Source organism: Aquarana catesbeiana, linkage group LG04, assembly GCF_042186555.1.
Source record: "Aquarana catesbeiana isolate 2022-GZ linkage group LG04, ASM4218655v1, whole genome shotgun sequence".
NCBI classification, from domain to species: Eukaryota; Metazoa; Chordata; class Amphibia; order Anura; family Ranidae; genus Aquarana; species Aquarana catesbeiana.
The window spans coordinates 658,042,728-658,062,562 of NC_133327.1; positions in this window are offsets into that span (position 1 = coordinate 658,042,728).

Genomic DNA, 19,835 nt, shown 5'->3' on the forward strand with positions numbered 1-19,835 from the left:
ATTCCATAGCTCAACTCACCAACCAGTCTGCCAACTGACCAAATTAACCTGTCCAACAGTCTGCGTTAAAAACAGGGGTTTAGTTAGCACGCATTTGCAAACGCATGCATAAGCTGCAAGGCCTCTTCACGGCACCCTGTGTATGCTTGCAGTCCTAACGCTACTGAATTTATAAGCTTCTCCACAATGGAAGCACAAGCATTAAATGAATAGACGAGGGGCAGGTGGACCTGGAGGCAGCCCAATCCCCTTTAAAGGAACAGGAGCACACTGGACACCCAGCAAGAGCACAATGGCAGCAAAGGTGTACAGTGTGTTCCCGGATCAATATACACCAGTAACAAACAAATGGCCCCTGCCCCCACCTATAACTGGCCTTAACAGCAAGGAGCACATGGAAGGGCAAACACATGAAAGACAAAAACAGAACATTCCATAGCTCAACTTACCAACCAGTCTGCCAACTGACCAAATTAACCTGTCCAACAGTCTGCGTTAAAAACAGGGGTTTAGTTAGCACGCATTTGCAAACGCATGCATAAGCTGCAAGGCCTCTTCACGGCACCCTGTGTATGCTTGCAGTCCTAACGCTACTGAATTTATAAGCTTCTCCACAATGGAAGCACAAGCATTAAATGGATAGATGAGGGGCAGGTGGGCCTGGAGGCAGCCCAATCCCCCTTAAAGGGACAGGAGCACACTGGACACCCAGCAAGAGCATCAGGGCAGCGAAGGTTCCCAGTGTGTCCCCGGACCATATTTACACCAATAACAAACAAATGTCCCCACCTATAACTGCCCTTCATAGCAAGGAGCACATGGAAGGGCTATCACATGAAAGACAAAAACAGAACATTCCATAGCTCAACTCATCAACCAGTCTGCCAACTGTCCAAATTAACCTGTCCAACAGTCTGCGTTAAAAACAGGGGTTTAGTTAGCACGCAAAATGTGCTAGTCTGTAGTCTGTCACCCAGAAATCCGCTCGTCTGTATGCTAGTCCGACGGACAAAACCAACGCTAGGGCAGCTATTGGCTACTGGCTATCAACTTCCTTATTTTAGTCCGGGGTACGTCATCACGTACGAATCCATCGGACTTTGGTGTGATCGTGTGTAGGCAAGTCCGTTCGTTAAAAAGTCCGTTGGAAGTCTGTCAAAAGTCCGTCGAAAGTCCGCCTGAAAGTCTGTCGGACCAGTCCGGTCGAAAAGTCCGCCCGTGTGTACACGGCATTAGGCCTGGTTCACACCTATGCATTTTTTAGTGCGCTTTTAGTTTTGCAGAATCACACAACAGTTCATTTGACATGGCTTCCTATGGGTCATGTTCACATCTGTATATTTTATGGAAAGGGTCAGGGACTAACACTATAGGTGTGTTTTTGCGCTTTAAGACTGCTGTAGGATTAAGGACTGCCTGAAAGAGCCCTAATGCAGTTTGCAGCGCACCCATATTACAGCTCGAGTGTTCTTTATAAAAATAACGGTGTGTTTGAAAGTTGCAAAAAACTGATTTTTCTCAGTTTTGTATGTATAGTCAGCAGTCACAGGCTGTCTAGGTACCTGGGGGGTTTGTTAAAATAACAGCTCGATGTAATCCGCTGACAGAAGTTTGATTTTATGCTAAATAGATTAGTCAACCAATTAACAAGTTTAATTGCTTTTTACATCATTGTGCACTTCATTCACATTGCAAGCGAATTGACGTTTTGAACAGAAGGCACATGGAAGCGGAGGAGCATAATTTCAGGGAAAAACAGATTAACTCATGAAATACTATTACTTTCCTTGACGGAGATGTCAATACCAATACAAAAAGAACATAAAGCGCCTTTCTGCTAATTGCTCGATTCCGTTAAAGTTTTTCAATCAGCTTATTAACTTCACAATGTCATATAGTGCCACTATGGGCTTTGAGTTTTCGTTAAAAGAAAATGAATGTTCTATGGTCATAGTGCTTTATATTCCATAAGCCATTAATGTGCCGGTGCCCGCAGTGCAAGAGGGAACAGAAATGACGCAAAAAGCTTATAGGTTCTGTCTACATTTCGTTCTAATTTTTGCCTTCTCTAGCAGGTCTGGACACCTGGGGGGGTAAAATCCAACAGCATAACTTTACTAGAGATTGTTGATCCAAGGAAAAAGGCCAAGGGTCTCCAAACTTTGTAAGCAAAGGACCAGTTCACTGTCCTTTAGACTTGGGGGGGGGGGGGGGGGCAGACTGTGACCAGCATGAGTAGAAAACACCCTGGCCTCAATGGGAGTAAACAATACCCCATCATTGGTATTAGTGGGAGGAATGGTGCCCAATTGTGGCCATCGGGAGGGAGTAATGTCTTATTGTTGGTATCATGGAAGCAATAGTGCCCCATTGTTGGTATCAGGGAAGCAACAGTGCCCCGTTGTTGGTATCAGGGAAGCAATAATGCCCCGTTGTTGGTACCAGGGAAGCAATAGTGCCCCATTATTTGTATTAGAGAAGAAATAGTGCCCCATTGTTACTATCTAACAAAATATGGTTGGATGTGCCCTGTGAGGCGCCTCCATCCCCATTCAATATACACAAGAAAATATGAATTGCCCGTGGGGCTTTATATGAGGCACAACACACTCAATTGTAAAATCAATATGGTAAAGATTTATTGGTAAATACAATTACAACAGATCAACAGTGACATAATGCCATATGGTCAAGCAGATTGATCAATATATACATCCAGGCACGTACTGGCCATCAGGACTACCGGGAGTTTCCCGATGGGCCGAAGACTCAGTGGGCCAGTTTCAGTAACAGCTCCTGTCAAAGTAATGGCTGCGTGGCTTGAGCAGCCACTAATTTGAGCACCGGCGGGGCTGTATGGAGGGCGGGAGCCACAGTCGTACTACCTGCATTCACACTATCAATATGTATCTGCAGCCCTGAGAACGAATCACAAATGGTCTCCTCCCCCTTACTCCTCTTGTCCCAATGCAGGTAACCAGAGCTGAACCTGATCCCCGCCAGTCAAAGGTTAGCAGGCAGACGGTGATCGGGGGTGAGGGGGGAGTCATCGGTGGAATGGGGGGTCTTCTACAATGTGAGAGCAGCAAGTTTTGTCTGGAGTGACGGGGAGTCTCCCTCCGGACGCAGCACTGATGAAGGAGGACCAGACCATTGACTTGACAAATCCCAGCCACACACTCCGATAACACTGTCAGCCGGCCACTACAATGGGAAGAACTGCAAAGCCATGGCAGACAGACAGATTTGGGGGGGGGGGGGATTTATCGCCTTCAACCCCCCCCCCCCCCATGCATGCAGGAGCCAGCAAGTAGCCAGGCAAAGACTGGTGGCATGCACTGCCATGGACATCCACATCATACATGAAACAGCTGATAGATCAATAGATATTGACTCTTTGGTAATGAGAAAATTCTGCTGCTGGGAATCGATTTCCTTTGTAAAGCCTCCAGTGCAGCCCACATACAGTAGGTAGCATAGGAAGGAAGGTGGCCAAGTTGGATCGATGGTCAGCATTGCTGCACTGCCATGCCTGAGGCTCATTCCACATCATATGTTACCAATGGAGCACTACAGGCAGCTGATAGATACCACTAGATCAATAGATAGATAGATATATTGATTGATTGATTGATTGTAGAGGGATTTACCAGTAGGCAAATCGATTGAAGATAGATCTATCTTTCATTAATTGATATTAACATTGCTGCTTTCATTTACAGCAGGTTGATTCCAGTTCTATTGATTGTTATTAGATTGATCAGGTTATATTGATTGATGGTCGATTTATCTTTCTGTTGCTTAATATTAGAATTGCTGCCTTCTTATTTATCAAAATTCTATTGATTGCTGATAGATTTATCAGGCCAATACATATATTGATTGATAACAGACTGGTCTTTCTAGAAGTGCTGCCTTCTTATACAGCGTGTTTATCCCAGTTTTATTGATTGCTGATACACTGATAAGTTAACAGATTAATAATGATTAATAATAGATCTTTAAATTGATATTAGAATTGTTGCCTTCTTATGCAAAAGGTTTCAGCTCTAGTGATTGCTAATAGATTATTCAGCTAATAGATATATTGATTGCTGATTGATTTTAGAATTTTTGCTTTATACAACAGATTCCAGTTCTATTGGTGCTGAAGTTTCTGAAATTCCAGCCAATGAGGCTGTAGCAATGTTCCTACATGACGTTAGCCCTCCCACTTCACTCGTTCACTTGTTTTTGTGCGTGTTTGCAAAAATAAAGTGGGCCGGTCTGGATGAAGGCCAGGGCCAAATTTCTGTCCCAGTCCAGCCCCGTCAGTCGTCGTAGTAATTTGGACTGCCGTATCTGGGTGAATGTAAGACAGAACAAAAAGATTCTGTTTGTCCTTCCATCTCACTGCAAGTAATTCATTGGACCTCAAACAAGCTCTCTCCCCCAGACTAAGTTGGGCATTTACAAGCCGCTGGGGGATGCGCCAATTCCTGATTGATAGAGGTGTCTTAAAAGTGGCACACTTGAATAAACATTGCCCACATATAAGTGGTACCCCTTTCCGAATAAGGTTGACACCAAGTCCCAAACAATCTTGCTGCTGCTCCCTCTGTAGTCTGGGCAGTCAAGGGGCTCCACGCTTCTATCTTTTCCCTCCTAAAACCAGGAAACTATGTGTATAGCCTGTTGCCCTATCACGGAGCTTATACATCTTGACCCCATATCTGGCACACTTGCTGGGGAGATACTGCTTGAAAACAAGAAGGCCAGAAAATTTAGGCAGTGATGGGAGTAAGTCACACATGTGCAAGTCACAAGCAAGTCTCAAGTCTTAACCTTCAAGTCACAAGCAAGTCCCAAGTTACTGTGGCAAAAAGCAAGCAAGTCAAGTCGAGTCCCTGCTAGAAGTCAAGCAAGTCAAGTCAAGTCATTTATTTTGGTCAAGTCACAAATTAAGTCAAAATACTGATCTACCCCAAAGCCGGGACTTGGGGGGAGCTTTCTTTTTGAGGGGGGGGGGGGGGGGGGCGGCTTTTGCCTAGGCCAAGACACAGCACTGGTGGTGCTAAGTCATTGCAAGTCAAATAGCCCAAGTCAAAGTCAAGTCGCAAGTCATTAGTGACAAGTCAAAGTCAAGTCGAGTCATTTATTTAATTTTGTCAAGCAAGTCGCAAGTCCTCAAACAGGTGACTCGAGTCTGACTCGAGTCAAGTCATGTGACTCGAGTCAACCCACCTCTGAATTTAGGGGACTCATCAATGCAGACATCTTGATTGGCGATAAACAAGGCTGCAAATTTATCGTTGAAGTGGTTTACAAGGGGTCGAATTTTATGGAGCCGATCATATTCAGGGTCACCCCGAGGCCTACAGTGTTCATTGTCATTGAAATGCATAAATTGCAAGATCTGCTCATATCTAGTCCTGGTCATGGCAGCAGAGAACACAGGCATATGGTGAATTTGATCAGTGGACAAATATAGCCGCAACTCACACTTTTTAGCAATGCCCATGTTGAGGGATAGGCCCAGAAAGGTTCTAAATTTGGGAACCATTATAGGTTTCCAGCCAAATTGTTCGGTAAGGGGTAAATTTGGGTTTTGGGCGATAAAATGGCCAGCGTATAAATTGCTTTGGCCCACAAGATCTGAACAGATCTTCCATGAAAAACAGCTCAAAAAAAGTCAAGGGGTGTTAAATCGGCTGTTTCCACCTGATTTCCGAGTTAGCCAGTAAATGGGGGAATTGTGGGCGCTGCAGAATCTGTGGGCTGCCAATCAGGATTTGCAAGCGCATCAGGAAGGGCACTATGGGCTCTACGGGCCTGTGTTCACATTCTTGGTGGCTGCAGGCACTACTTGTGCTAGCCACCACACCAGCTTGAACTGCACATATGGGACTCGCCACGTCAACAAGTGTTACTGCAGTGCTGGTTTGTCTATGACCATGATGTAGGTTGAGCGGCACTGGTACTGACACTCTGCTGCATACGAGTATCATGCGATTGTTGCACCTCAGCAACAGAAGAACGGGGTTGGGTACACCTGACCTTAGCAGGGACCACTACTCCATCATCAGAGCTATATGTCAGGGTTCCACTCTCTACAGGTTCTGAGCCTGAATCTGACAGTGAGGACACCCCGCTCTCATCTGTCACACTCAGCATCCTGTAGGCCTCTTCACTAGTGTTCCTTTCGTTTGAAATTTTGGTCAATAAATTTATAAGTAACTAGTGTGACTCACAGGTAAAAAAGCACCTGGTTGTCAGAGGACCGTTTGAACCGGTACCAAAAAATTAACTGCTAACGGTAGCAGGGATCAGGCGTGACTCTGCTAAATGCTGCGGTTTTGTGTGTTGTGTTTTGCAAGTGACAGTGATCTATTGATACTGCACTTGGGTGGGCTGGGCTGGGCGGAGGGGCTAAACGCAGGTGCTAGCAGGTGTCTGGGCTGATCCTGCTAACTCCACATTTTTGGGAACACTATACTACTGGGGACGCTAGTATAGTTCTGATCAGTTCAAAGATATTGATCCGTTCAAACACTATTCTAGTAATGGAAGTATATAGTGTGTGTTAGTGTGTTACTGTTACTGGCAATCAAAGGGTTAAAATCTGATACTGTCTGGGATTGACGCTAATGCCTAACTGACACTAACTAGCTAACTAGTGTCACCCGTGACACTAATACAGTGAACAGAAAAAAAAAAACTGTACACTATACTAAGGCCACTGTGACAGGGAGTGAAAGGGTTAACTGGGGGGTGATCATGGGGTTAAACCTATTAGGGAATATTTGGAGGCACCCTAAACCTACCTGAGCCTACCACTAACTGCCCTAATGCTGTTTAGCGTCACAAGTGACACCAATAACAAACCAAAACAGGGAATGAAAGGGTTAACTAGGGAGGTGGTCAGGGGGTGAAATATGTGCCTACGTGTCAGTGTAGTGTTGGTGTACTGTGAGATGCATCTCTCCCACACGCTGGAACCGAAAGGGCTCCAGGAGGGGAGATTCTATCACTTCCTGACCCTGTGTTTACATTACTTAAAGGGGTTGTAAACCCTCGTGTTTTTTTCCACTGTGAAGTTTGTCTTGCACAAAGTGGCCTTGATCTACCTCTTCTGGGGTCCCTCAGAATTTACACAGAATGCAGGACTCACCCCCCCCCGATGCCACGTCATTTGGATTTGATTGACAGCAGTGGGAGCCAATGGCTGCGCTGCTATCAATCTTTCCAATCAGGACACAAGACACCAGGTAGAGCTGGTGTGCCCGTTCCCGGCCGGAGAAAGATTGGGGTCAGGGAAGTAAAACGAGGGCTCATGGGGGCTTCAGCACCACAGAAGGTTTTTTACCTTAATGCATAAATTGCATTAAGATGAAAAACCTTGAGGGTTTACAGCCCCTTTAAGCACAGGAGGTTCCTCTATTGGTCGGAACCGATCAGCAGGTCCAGGCCATAAATCATTGGCCTGGACCCGATGAGTGACTGCTTCAGAACCACACCCGATCGCTGCGGTGACTGTCCCATTTGAAGTAATCCAAACCACATTCTCAGTGTCTATTAAGTAGCTGTCCATCATTTTCTCGGTCACCCTGTGCCCCTAATAGACACAGGGAAATTTACACATAAGAGGGACCTGGAAAGCCGAACCAGAAGTTTCCTGACCTCTCTAGGTTTAACTGGGCTCCACAGGCCCCCTGCCCAAAGTGACTCCTGTCACAGGGGGAAATAATGGCAATGGGTAAGACAAAGTGGGCAGAGGACCTTCTCCCTGCACCCGCTGTCACAATTCAAAAACAGCATGTTGGGGTGGGGTGGAGTAAAAAAATCTTTTTAACACACTGTAAAAATTTTTAACAACTTCCCCTGGATCACATCATGCAGACATCTTTGTTTTCAGCAGGCGATTCTCTGCAAAGTAAAAGCAATCATAGCAGATTTCGCTGCTTGATTGCTTTTACAAGCGGTGGGAGGGCACGCCTGTGCTTCTCACCTGTGAGCAAGCCGGAGAATGAACATGCCAGCAGCAGAAGTTTACCATAGAGCTGGCCGAGGACCAGATGGTCCCTAGCCATCTCTATCACCCTCTGCGAATGGAAGCAATGTCATGACATCACTTTCAGTGACGGCAGATGTAAACACTGACATTTTTTTTACAATTTTTATTTGCTGGAAAGCCTGAGATCAATTTTTTTTTTAATCTCAGGCTTTTCGACATAGAGGAGAGATGTGGGGACTTATAGACCCCACATCTCTCCATAAAGAGGACCTGTCATGCACTATTTCTATTACATTTTTTTTTTTATTTTGGCGCGGAGTTCCCCTTAATATCCATACCAGACCTGAAGGGCCTGGTATGGAATTTGGGAGGACCCCCACGCATTTTTTTTTTAAATTTTGGTTCGGGGTTCCCCTGTGGGGGAATCCCATGCCGTTTTTATCAATGAACTTTTATGTGTATTGCCGAACCGACAATTCATTATAGCCACGAATAGTTTTAAATGACTTTTTTTCCTTTAGAAATGTCATTTTGCTGTCAGACTGTTCTAAACACGGGAAACATGCGCCACTTTACAGGTATACTATAGACACTCCCCAGGTACGAAATTTAAAGGAATATTACACTTTTATTGTTTCACTTTAAGCATTATTAAAATCACTGCTCCCGAAAAAATTGACATTTTTAAAACTTTTTTTTGCATTGATACATGTCCCCTGGGGCATGATCCAGGTCCCCAAACACTTTTTATGACAACTTGCATATTAACCTTTAAAATTAGAACTTTTGATTTCTCCCATAGACTTTTAAAGGGTGTTCCGCGGCTTTCGAATTTGCTGCGAACACCCCAAATTGTTCGCTATTTTGCGAACGGGCGAACAGCCAATGTTCGCGTCGAACTCATGTTCGACCCGAACATAAAGCACATCCCTAATCTCAGGTAATGTAAATATCCGCTATGATAGCAAGAGGTAGTGACAGGTACTTTTTTTGAAAAAATTGGGGTCTATTAGACCCTAGATCTCTCCTCTGCCTTCAAAGCATCTGACCACACCAAGATCGGTGTGATAAAATGCTTTGCCAATTTCCCAATTGCGCATTTATATCCAGGGAAACCTAAGTCATGAAATGCTTGGTTTCTTAGGCCATAGAGATGATTGGAGCCATTCTGGTCTCTGATCAGCTCTATGGTCAGCTGGAAGAACCACCGGCTGCATTCTCGGGTTCCCTGTTGGGACAGGAGATCCAGAGAAAACCATGAAAGACGGTGGTGGTGGTGGTGGGGGAGGGGAGTTCCCTCCCACTGCTTGTAAAAGCAGTCTAGAGGCTAATTAGCTGCTAGGATTGCTTTTACATGAAAGCCGATCGCTGGCTGAAAAGAATGATACCAAGATGATACCTAAACCTGTAGGCATCATCTGGTATAACCGCTCAAAGTCCAGCAACATACCAGTACGTTGCTGGTCCTTGTTGGGCATACATTGTAATGTTCTTTTTTTCATGCAGCCCACAAAAAAGAGATTGATCGGTGGGTATGCCCACCATTATAATACCGCCCTTGATCCACCCACTTCTAATGATGGGCATACATGCACCTTTTTTTTTTTTAACTGTGGTGGTGAAATCACCTCCTACAGCGCTGGAGTTGCTGATTTACATATCGTGGGAGCAAACGCTGTTGCTGTCAAGATAGATAAATTAGTGATGCAGCTGAATGGCGTACCTGCTAAGTAAATGATGGTTAACGATAAAAAAAAGTAGCATTACAGTATAACAGTGAGACTTACCATACCTGCAAAGCAAATACAATAAAACATAGTAAACATAAAACATTTTTTAACGCAATCTGTGCCAAAAAAATATATCCCGAAGCATGGGGGCAATCCGCCCCTAATGTTAGGGGCAAATCGCCCCTCCACCCCTGCCCCCATGCTTCGGCATATATGCTCTTTTTTTTAACTGTGGTGGTGAAATCACCTCCGACAGCGCTGGAGTCGCGGCATTACATGTCGTGGGAGCAAACGCTGTTGCTGTCAAGATAAATAAACCCGTGCTGCAGCTGAATGGCGTACCTGCTAAGCAAATGATGGTTAACAATAAAACAAAGTAACATTACAGTAAAACAGTAAGACTTACCATACCTGCAAAGCAAATACAATAAAACATAGTAAAAATAAAACATTTTTTAATGCAATCTGTGCTTAAAAAATATATGCCGAAGCATGGGGGCAGGGGTGGAGGAGCGGGGCAATGTTAGGGCAAATCCCCCTGCCCCCATGCTTCGGCATATATGCTCTTTTTTTTTTAACTGTGATGGTGAAATCACCTTCTACAGCGCTGGAGTAGCTGATTTACGTATCATGGGAGCAAACGCTGTTGCTGGTTGCTGTCAAAATAAATAAATCAGTGCTGCAGCTGAATGACGTAACACTTATTTGAGTCACAAATGACACCAATGCAGTGATAAGTGAAAAATCTGAAAACTGCAATTGGTGACACAGTGACAGGGAGTGAAGGGGTTAACTGGGGGGGCGATCGGGGGGGGGGGGGGGGCAAGTGTACTTGTGTGTACTCACAGTAAGATGTTATCTCTCCTCTCACTGGAATTAAAAAGACTCCACAAGGAGAGATGACATCACTTCCTCCTGTCTGTGTTTACACTTACACAGACAGGGGAAGGTTTGCATTCTTTAGGAGCAATCAGCAGGTCCAGACCATAAATCTTTGGTCTTGGCCCCTGGGACTGATCGTGGACTGGTCCTCTAACTAATCCAACTGCGGCGGGCGGGGGGGGGGGGGGGGGGGCGGGGGGCGATCGCCTTTTTTCTTATTTTTGTAAGTGGGTTTACAACTACTTTAAAGAGGAGGTGTAAAACAGAAAGAAAGAAAATTATGTGTGGATACTATAACCCCCATATGTAATATGTCACTCTCAAAGCTGCATATTCCATCTACTATGTTGCTATGTCCCTACTGTTTTATAACCAACAATGGATGGTAACATTTGCCCCACCATGGGTTGGTCACACACACAGTTCATGTGTTTTATGTGGTTGGCCTGCTCTTTCCCCCATGTTTTGTCTTGATAACTAACACTCTAATGCTTTCCATTTGGTTTTTGTAAGGATAAGTTCACCTTTCATAAGATGTTACATTTTACACTGGTACACCCCCCTCCTCCTCACTATATCCTCCCCTCCTGTAACTATATCCTCCTCCTACTGTCACTATAACACCTCCTCCTTACTATATCCCCCCTCCTCCTCACTATATCCCTCCTCCTCCTCCTGTCACTATATCCCCTCCTCCTCCTCCTCCTGTCTCTATATCCCCCCTCCTCCTCACTATATCCCTCCTCCTCCTGTCACTATATCCCCTCCTCCTGTCACTATATCCCCCCTCCTCCTCACTATATCCCCCCCGTCACTATATCCCCTCCTCCTCACTATATCCCCCCTCCTCCTACTGTCACTATATCCCCCCCTCCTCCTATCACTATATCACCTCCTCCTCCTCCTGTCACTATATCCCCCCTCCTCCTCACTATATCACCCCCCTTCCTGTCACTATATCCCCCCCTTCCTGTCACTATATCCCTTCCTCCTCAATATATCCCCCCCTCCTCCTACTGTCACTATATCCCCCCTCCTCCTCCTGTTACTATATCTCCCCCCTCCTCACTATATCTCCCCCTCCTCCTCCTCACTATATCCTCCCTCCTCCTCCTGTCACTATATTCCCTCCTCTTTCTCCTGTCACTATATCCCCCCTCCTCCTCCTCACTATATCCCCCCCTCCTGTCACCATATCCCCTCCTCCTCCTACTGTCACTATATCCCCCCTCCTGTCACTATATCTCCCCCTCCTCCTCCTGTTACTATATCCCCTCCTCCTCCTCCTGTCACTATATCCCCACCTCCTCCTCCTCACTATATCCCCCTCCTCCTCACTATACCCCCCTCCTCCTGTCACTATATCTCACCCCTCCTCCTGTCACTATATCCCCTCCTCCCTCCTCCTCACTATACCCCCCCCAACCTCCTGTCACTATATCCCCCACATCCTCCTGTCACTATATCCCCCATCCTCCTCCTGTCACTATATATCCCCCCTCCTCCTGTCACTATATCCCCTCCTCCTCACTATACCCCCCCCAACCTCCTGTCACTATATCCCCCACATCCTCCTGTCACTATATCCCCCATCCTCCTCCTGTCACTATATATCCCCCCTCCTCCTGTCACTATATCCCCTCCTCCTCACTATAATCCCCCCAACCTCCTGTCACTATATCTCTCTTCCTCCTCCTGTCAATAAAATACCCCCCTCCCCCTGTCACTATATCCCCCCCTCCTGTTGTCACTATATACTCCCTCCTCCTCCTGTCACTATATACTCCCTCCTCCTCCTGTCACTATATCTCCATATATACTGACAGTGTCAGTAGAGCAGTGGACAGTGTTAGTAGGGCAGAGATAGGTGTCTATAAGGCAGTGGGTGGTGTTTTTTACAATTGTTTTAGGAGATCCTTAAGGGGGCTTTGGTGAAATCTCTGTGGTCTAAACTGTGGGGAATCTGTTCCACACGGTGTGATCAGGGTGTGCCCAGGCATATCTGTCACACCCTGTGCGCACGCCTATGAAGGGCCAATTATTGTGAAATGCACTCATCCTGGTGATGACAAATGGTGGGCGAGCCTTTCCTTCTTCTAGCTCCAGCCAGTTGATCGATTGGAAAAATGGATGGGATCTTAAATTTCTGACCAGTTTTCGCCTATTTTCTTGATCTTTACAGAGGAGCTGTAAAACAGAAAGAAAGAAAATTAGAACAGAATTAGCACAAATACAATGTGTGGATAGCATAACCCCCATATGTCACTCAAAGCTGTATATTTCATCTACTCTGCTGCTGTTTTCCAGCATCTTTACTTTGGGAAGTCCCTACTGTTTGATAACCAATAATGGATGGTAACATTTTCCCCACCATGGGTTGGCCACACACACACAGTTCATTATGCTTTATGTTGTTGGCCTGCTCTTTCCCCCATGTCTTGTCTTGCTAACTAGCGCTCTGGTGCTTTCCATTTGGTTTTTGTAAGGATAAGTTCACCTTTCATAAGATGTTACATTTTACACCCGTATCCAGGGTGTAATATGTTGCTAAATGAGCAGCCCTGCACCCTCCCGAATTCCTGTTGTGACAGTGGGCCAGGGATCTTCTCCCCACACCCGCTGTCACAATTTTTAAAAAAAAGTGTCCGGGTGGTCATTATTTGACCGAATTCTGTAAATGGGAGAACTACAACTACCATCAACCATTGGGGCTGATGGCTTGTAGTTCTCAGTGAACTTTCAGGGTGCTGGTATATGCTCTAGTAGTTCAGTGATTCTTCCTGTCATTCAGTCACTGCCTGCCTGTAGTAGGTGCAGGCAAACAGCTACACCGACAGTCTGCAGGAGCCCTGCATTAGGCCTGCACTCTGCTGATTGTGGCTGCAATGCTTTACAAGCTCCTAATAAAAACAATAATATATGCACTTTTTTTTTTTTAACCTGGAAAAATATGTGTATTTATCCTTTTTTTTTTAAAAAAGGTGAACTCATCCTTTTACTCGCTTACCCCCTCCTCTCCTTGCCTAGCTAATAGAACTGTTAAAACCCCCAAAAGGTCCTTGAGGTCAGGGTTCATTTGTGGTAGTTAATTATTGCCTCTATCATATTAGGATAATCGATAAATGGGTGTTTGTCCGTTGCCATCTCATACAGCGTAACGCCAAACGCGAAATAATCTACAGCCCAGTTGTAATGTTTTATGCTCCAAATCTGTAGAAATATCCAGAAGAAAGGAAAGATTAGGACATTATGAGAATGTGAAGCAGTACAAACACAATGAAGTCAGAAGACGGATTTCTTACCTCTATACGGAGTCAGACAGAGAATACTTGGTATTAAAATGTGTGTCACCAAGTATATCCGTGCAACAAAAAGGCACGCACTAACCCCCCAGATAGTTGTCAAAACCAAATGGGAGAGTAATTGTACTATAACTGTTTCTTGAAGCAGACATAAAAACGTGCACCTATAGACATAGTCTATTATGCGAATAATAACCGTTTAAAATTGTATATGACAATCATCCATTTAAAAATAATACATTTAAATATAATGATAATACAAAATAAACCTGCGTCTCCATTGATCCTCGTATACAACATATATACAAATATAAACATAATTTGCATAAACCTAATGATCAGGAATGAAACAATTTACGTCAAACTCAACATTAAGGCCTGCTGGTACTAAAACCCTTGTCTCGTGTATCCAGTAAGATTCTCTACGGCTGAGTTGGCATATGAAATTGCCTCCTCTTCAATGTCTTGTGACTCTTTCAATCCCCCAGATTTAAAATGCCTGGATACATCATGAGTCTTGAGTCCATTGATATTACATTTAGAATGCTTGCAGGCTGTACACCTTCCGCAAGCGTAAAATCCAGAGAGGAAAAAGAATAACCGACTCTCCGACTGAGTTGGTGGGTCGACAACACTTGGTGCTAGACGATCAAAAAGGGAAGGAGCTTTTTTGTATATAAATGATGGTCGCTGTGGTAGGAGAGGACCCAATACCGTATCCTGTTTTAGGACGGACCAATTTTTAAGAACTATCCTCTCAAACTTTTTAAGTTGGACATTGTAATTTAATATCATTTTAAAGTTTGAGACATCAGTATCAATTTCTCTAGTCTGATTGGAGACCAATTTTTGTCTATCCATACTGCGCACTCGCTCTATTTCACTATTGAGGGCGGATTTCTCATACCCTTTTTGTTGGAACCTAGAAGCGAGAACCTGAGATTGAGATACGAAATCCTCCTCGCGAATGCAAGTCCGCCTGAGCCTGATGAATTGGCCTCTGGGAATGTTGCACAACCACAACCTGTGGTGGCAACTCCCCAGAGGGATGTAAGAATTCCGATCAGTCAGCTTGAAATGATTACACAAACGGAAGTGGTCGCCATCTTTAAAAATCTCAAGGTCAAGAAAGACCATACGTTCCATGGTTATATTGCAAGTAAGCTGTATGTTCTTGGAATTATCATTCATAGTTTGAATGAAAATATCAAGACTAGATCGATCTCCTTCCCAAATGAGGATAAGATCATCAATAAACCTCCTATAGCAGACAAGTTCAGGGGGGGCAATTTTTTAAGACAACCTCTTCCTCCCAGTGGGCCATGAATAAGTTGGCCACGCTGGGAGAAAAAATGGGCTCCCATCGCAACCCCTCTTGTCTGCAGATAATATTGTTGGTCGTACCAGAAATAGTTTCTAGATAGACAGAAACTAAGGCAGCTAAGGAGGAACTTTTTGTGCTTTCTTGGGAGATCAGAAGACATCAGAGCCCATTGTACAGAGGATAATGTGTCCTCACGTCCAATAATAGTGTACAATGAGCTGACATCAGCAGTGACCAAAATACCAGACGATGTATAACTAATTGATTAAAGAACCTGTATGATGCATTTAGTATCTTTAGTATCTGTTTATTCATGCACTGCACTGCCTTTTTACTATATTGACATTTTGGGATTTGATATTTTGACCCTCAGTGTTCAGCTGCTGTTTGATGTTAGTATTTTTCCTGCCTCCTGTAATCACATCACGCTGATTCAATGTCCCACCATTGGATCAGTGTGCCGTCTATCACAGGAGGCGGGACATTGTTACTGCGGCCGGGCAATTCAGCTCCGTGAAATGCGGAGACGGGAGAGGAGGGAGTGGAGGACTGGGCGGCACCCAGAGGCAGACCACGCCCCCTTTTGTTTTCAGCCGAATGAAAAAACACAATTTTTGGCGGCCGAAATTTCGGTGCACCTCTAATTTTAGACTTTATTAAAGGGGTTGTAAAGGTAAAAATGTTTTCACCTTAATGCATTCTATGCATTAAGGTGAAAAAACTTCTGATAATACCGCCGCCCCCAGCCCCCCCGTTTTACTTACCCGACGCCTCGAAAGTCAGCTTCTCGTTCCCGACATCTATTCCTCCGCTCACCCTGGCCACTGATTGGCTACAGTGGATGGATTGGAAACAGCGCAGCCATTGGCTCGCGCTGCTGTCAATCACATCCAATGACGCGGTGCGCTGGGGGGCGGGGCCGAGTGATACAGTGAGCGGCTATAGCCGCCGGCTGTATCACGGGAGCACGCCCGCAAGCACTAACCACCATGCGAGGGAGCTCGCATTAAGGTGGTTAGTTCTTGCGGGGAGGAGCTAAAACAGCCGCCGAGGGACCCCAGAAGACCAGGTTCGGGGCCACTCTGTGCAGAACGAGCTGCACAGTGAAGGTAAGTATAACATGTTTGTTATTTAAAAAAAAAAAAAAATTTACCTTTACAACCCCTTTAAAGTACAAAAGGGCAACATTTTTTTTTAGAGGGGAGTTGGATTAGACCCCCTGTCAGTTTTTATTACTGCCTGTGCCCCTGTGAGGGAGATTCACCCTCTCTATTTGTCCTGTTTACCATTATCATTGAAAGTGAAAGTAAAAGAAAATCCCAAATTTTAAGTTGTCCCCAGAAAAGTAATGGAGGGGAAATCTTCCAATGGGGACACTAGATCTGGTGACCTGAGGATCCCAGAGGATTTCCCTTAATTTGCAGGGATTTCTTACCACTTTCTGTTTGGTTATGGGACAGGAAGTGAAGGTAGCTCTCCGCAATGGGACACAGATGGCGAAAAAAATAATTAACAGGAGTTATCACCCTCCCTTACTCTATCCAAAATGTAAAAAAAAATTTGCCTAAAATTCACTCTTCCTGTCAGATCACCATGGTAATTCAAGCTGAAGTTCGGCTCCCCTCTCCTTCCCCAGCAGCCTTCTGGGACACATCACAGGTCCCAGGAGACTGCGGAACATTCACAAAACGCAGCATGGCTTTATTGCCGGTTTCCCTTTGTTAAGATGCTGGCGCCTGTACCCGAAGACAATTGAAGAATTGGCTCAGGAGAGGACAGCACTGGAATCCTGGACAGATAAGTGTCCTTATTTTAAAGGTCAACAGCTCCAGTATTTGTAACTGCTGACTTTTAATTTTTTGGGGGAGACTGGAGCTCCTCTTTAAATCTGAAAAAAAGTCCATCTAACACTCCCCCCTTCCCCCAGACTGGCATTGCTCCTGTCCCAGGGTGCTCTGCTCCCTGTGCTCCTTCATCCAGAGTCGGGATGCTCTAATACAGGAGATCACCAGGTGAAAACAGAGGGAAAAAAATCCTAAACAAAGAAAAAAAAAAAAGCAGCCACCACATCTAATGTTTGGTAAGCTGCAATATCATACCAATGCAAAGTCATACCAATACTATCAACAAACCAATAGGCACATAGCGGAAATCTAAAAAACTGCTCTGGTCTCAAAGTGCAGGAGTTGAAGTGATTAAAGGCCAACTCCAGCCAAAATGTTTTGTTTTTTTTTTATATTGGGGAAAGGCTTTTATTTTGTCAGTGTTCCAATTGCAGAGATATACCTGCGCCTCCTATCCCAGTTACTGGGTGTCTGACTGGGTTCAAAGACAGACACATTTACAGTTCAAAAGTATTCACCCCCCTTGGCATTTTTCGTGTTTTGTTGCCTCACAACCTGGAATTAACATGGATTGTTTGAGGATTTGCATCATTAAAATTTACAGAAAATGCCCACAACTTTGAAGATGTTTTTTTTTTAATTGTGAAGCAAACAAAAAATAGGACAAAATAACAGAAAAAGTCAATGTGCATAACTATTCACCCCCCTAAAGTCAATACTTTGTAGAGCCACCTTTTGCGGCTATCACAGCTCCAAGTCGTTTTGGATAAATCTCTATGAGCTTGTCACATCTTACCACTGGGATTTTTGCCCATTCCTCCCGGCAAAACTGCTCCAGCTCCTTCAAGTTGGATGGTTTGCACTTGTGAACAGCAATCTTTAAGTCTCACCACAGATTTTCTATTGGATTGATGTCTGGGCTTTGACTAGGCCATTCCAACACATGTTTCTCCTTAAACTACTCAAGTGTTGTTTAGCAGTGTGTTTGGGGTCATTGTCCTGCTGGAAGGTGAACCTCCATCCTAGCCTCAAATCACACATAGAATGGTACAGGTTTTGCTCCAGAATATCCTCGTATTTAGCACCATCCATCTTTCCCTCAACTCTGACCAGTTTCCCAGTTCCGACTGCTGAAAAACATCCCCACAGCATGATGCTGCCACCACCATGTTTCACAGTGGGGGTGGTGTTCTTTGGGTAATGTGATGTGTTAGGTTTGCGCCAGACATAGTGTTTCCTTTGATGGCCAAAAAGTTCAATTTTAGTCTCATCAGACCAGAGCACCTTCCTTCATACATTTTGGGAGTCTCCCACATGCCTTTTTGCAAACTCAAAACGTGCCATTTTGTTTTTTGCTGAAAGTAATGACTTTCTTCTGGCCACTCTGCCATAAAGCCCAACTCTATGGAGCATACGGCTTATTTTCATCCTATGTACAGATACTCCAGTCTCTGCTGTTGAACTCTGCAGCTCCTCCAGGGTTACCTTAGGTCTCTGTGCTGCCTCTCTGATTAATGTCCTCCTTGCCCGGTCCGTGAGTTTTGGTGTGCGGCCCTCTCTTGGCAGGTTTGCTGTTGTGCCATGTTCTTTCCATTTGGTTATGATAGATTTGATGGTGCTACTACGGATCATCAAAGATTTGAATATTTGTTTATAACCTAACCCTGAATTATACTTCTCAACAACATTGTCCCTTGTTTGTTTGGAGAGTTCCTTGGTCTTCATGGCAGTGTTTGGTTAGTGGTGCCTCTTGCTTAGGTGTTGCAGCCTCTGGGGCCTTTCAAAAAGGTTTGTATATGTAATGACAGATCATGTGACACTTAGATTGCACACAGGTGGACATCATTTCACTAATTACCGTATTTATCGGCGTATAACACGCACCGGCGTATAACACGCACCCCAATTTAGGAGGGAATTTTAAGGAAAAAAAAACTTTTAGGAGGGAAGTTGAAGGGAAAAAAAACTTACATTTAAATGCCCATCATTGCAGCCTTCTCAGTGCAGCCTTGCCCCAGTGCAGCCATGTCAGTGCAGCCTTGTCAGTGCAGCCTTCCCCAGTGCAGCCTTGTCAGTGCAGCCTTGTCAGTGCAGCCATGTCAGTGCAGCCATGTCAGTGCAGCCTTGTCAGTGCAGCCTTCCCCAGTGCAGCCTTGTCAGTGCAGCCTTCCCCAGTGCAGCCTTCCCCAGTGCAGCCTTGTCAGTGCAGCCTTCCCCAGTGCAGCCTTCCCCAGTGCAGCCTTCCCCAGTGCAGCCTTGTCAGTGCAGCCTTCCCCAGTGCAGCCTTGTCAGTGCAGCCTTCCCCAGTGCAGCCTTCCCCAGTGCAGCCTTGTCAGTACAGCCTTCCCCAGTGCAGCCTTGCCCCAGTGCAGCCTTCGATCAACGGTCCCTGCTCCCTGTGCTTCAAAATCGCCGACCGTGATTTGAAAATGGCGCCGCCGGCGCCGAAATACACAGAGCCGGTCCTCAGCTCTTTTCCGGCGGCTCTCGTTTACTTTCGGCTCCACTCGTAGTCCCGAGCGGAGCTATCCGAGTAGGTTCGGATAGCTCCGCTCGGGACTACGAGTGGAGCCGAAAGTAAACGAGAGCCGCCGGAAAGAGCCGAGGACCGGCTCTGTGTATTTCGGCGCCGGCGGCGCCATTTTCAAATCGCGGTCGGCGATTTTGAAATTTTGACAGCTCAGGATCGCAGGGTATCGGCGTATAACATGCACCTGCGACTTTCCCCTGATTTTAAGGGGAAAAAAGTGCATGTTATAC